Here is a 2,228-nt window from a genome sequence, read left to right as displayed (position 1 = left end):
CCCCGCCGACGCGCTTCCCCGCCGACGCCGGCGCGGGAGGGGCGGGGCGGCCGTTCGCGCTCCCGCCCCGCACACCGACTGACACGTAGAGCCGCCAATCAGAGATCGGGAGCGGAGGCCCTGGGCGGGGAGGGGCGGAGCCTCCGCGCGCCGTCGGGGCAGCCGGCGGGAGCAGTGTGGGAGCGTGGGTGGAAACCAGCCCTTAACTTTCAGGCTCTGATCCTGGGCCTGCTACTGGGGGGACGTCCTGGTAGTTTCACCTAGAAAGGTCCTGCAGCCTCCCTGACACTTTACACCCAAAGCCCGTCGAGTGGGAAGCAACTGCGGTGGGAGGGTGTGGACTGACGATGGGGGAGCAGGGCCAGACGTCGAAAGGGGTCCCTTCCCTTCCTGGAGCCTTAAAGCTGTCAGTCACGCCCAGGGAGGGCGAGACTGGAACCAGACGCAGCTGCATGCCCAGAGCCTGTTCCACGAGATTGGGTAAAAGTCCTGATCTTGCTTTCCCCTTGGGTCAGCAGAACTGGCTCAAGTTGGAACTCACAGTTTACTTTAGGAGCCGAGAAAGTGCATTATTGACAAACTGGGTCCTCTCATGAAATGGTTTGTCAAAAGGGAAAATATGGGAACTGTTAACAGTGAAAATAAACAATCCGACAATAAAAGACTCAAGACTTTTTGACCCCCGATTTACTAATCTGGGCCCCCCTCCCCCCGTTTTCTTAGAAGAAAAGAAAGAAAATGAGAATTCTGGTGAGTACGACGCGTCCTTTCTCCAGGACTGGATAAGCAATCCCAGAGACAAACAGCTTTGAACATGAAATATTCTGGCAGCTTTTGAAAGAGAAGTTCCGTGACTAAAGAAAGATGTGGAAAACAGCCTGGAATTTTATGTGGCTTCAGCAGCCTTCGGGCAATGTCTGCAATTGAATCATTTCCCTGTTAAGTCTCAGGACCGCGGATCGGAGGAGCAGTAGCCCTTAGTATCTGCAGCAGGAGCAGCAGCAGTTTAGGACAACTGACTTGTGACCATGTGCTTCGATATCTGTTCTACATGCATCATTTTATTTAATTACCACACTTGCCCGAGAGATAAGTACTGTTATTATTCCAGGTTTACAAATGAGGAAACTGAGGTCTGTTCACTTGCTAGTGCAGGGTTTGAACTTGAGTCTGGCTTCTTCACCAGAGTGGAAACCAGTCTGAAAACCATGAGTCACAGGAGATGATAAAAATGTTCCCACACTCTGCTGTATGTTTAGAAAAAAATATATCCCTCCTATCAATTCAGATATTTAACATGGAGGGATACTTTTCTAAAGCCGCAAACTATCACTTGCGTGTGTAAAGCTCTATTACTCATATGAATTAAATGACTTAAAATTGCTGAGCCTAATTAAACCTAAACAAGGTTCCGAGCAGCGATGAGTAAAAACCCTCTGTCCTAGAAACTGAAAATACTGGTAATTTCTTGTGGTATAATAAAATAAAATTTGCTTAAGTACTTTAACCACAAAACAAATTAGCCAGTTTCTTTCTCATTTTCCCACAAGATTGTACTTATGAGCCCAGCTGTTTGGACTTAGCCTAAAATCCCTCCAGTTAATCTGCATGCCATGGTTAGCTCTAATGTCCATGGTTACTCCAAAACCTGAGACGTCTCTCAGGGTATGCTTGAAGACCTCAACTTTTAGCCAGGCTGCCCGTACAAGAGCCACATGGGTTTACATACGTTGCTTAATGTTTTTGTGTCTTAGCTTCCTCATCTCTAAAATGGGGCTCATGAGAGTATCTATGGGTTTTTTAATGGAAATTAAGTGATGGAATATAAGCAAATCCCTTAGAATAATATTTGGCACATAAACCTTGTACAAATATTAGTCAATAGAAGGCATGATTGCACATAGAGATTTGTGCGTGGCTTTCTGGTCTACCTTCTGTGATTTACTACATCTTAAGGAAGATACTGATTTTCTTTTTTTGATAGAGACAGTGAGCACATTGGAGACAACAACTTTGAACTAGAATCCTGTCACTTACCTAGCTCAGAGCTTGAATATTTATAAATGGATACATTGAGATATGGTGTGAGGCTAGCTGAAGACTGAGCTCCACAAAGACTTCAGTAGCAGTTGCTGCAGCTGAAGTGTTTACACAAATCACAGTCACAGAATACCCACTTGAGAACAACCAAAAACAAGGATAGTACCTAGCACTGTGCTCAGAAGCCA

Source organism: Chinchilla lanigera, unplaced genomic scaffold, assembly GCF_000276665.1.
Source record: "Chinchilla lanigera isolate Chin_1 unplaced genomic scaffold, ChiLan1.0 scaffold00025, whole genome shotgun sequence".
Lineage (NCBI taxonomy): Eukaryota > Metazoa > Chordata > Mammalia > Rodentia > Chinchillidae > Chinchilla > Chinchilla lanigera.
Note: the sequence above shows the minus strand (reverse complement) of the source record.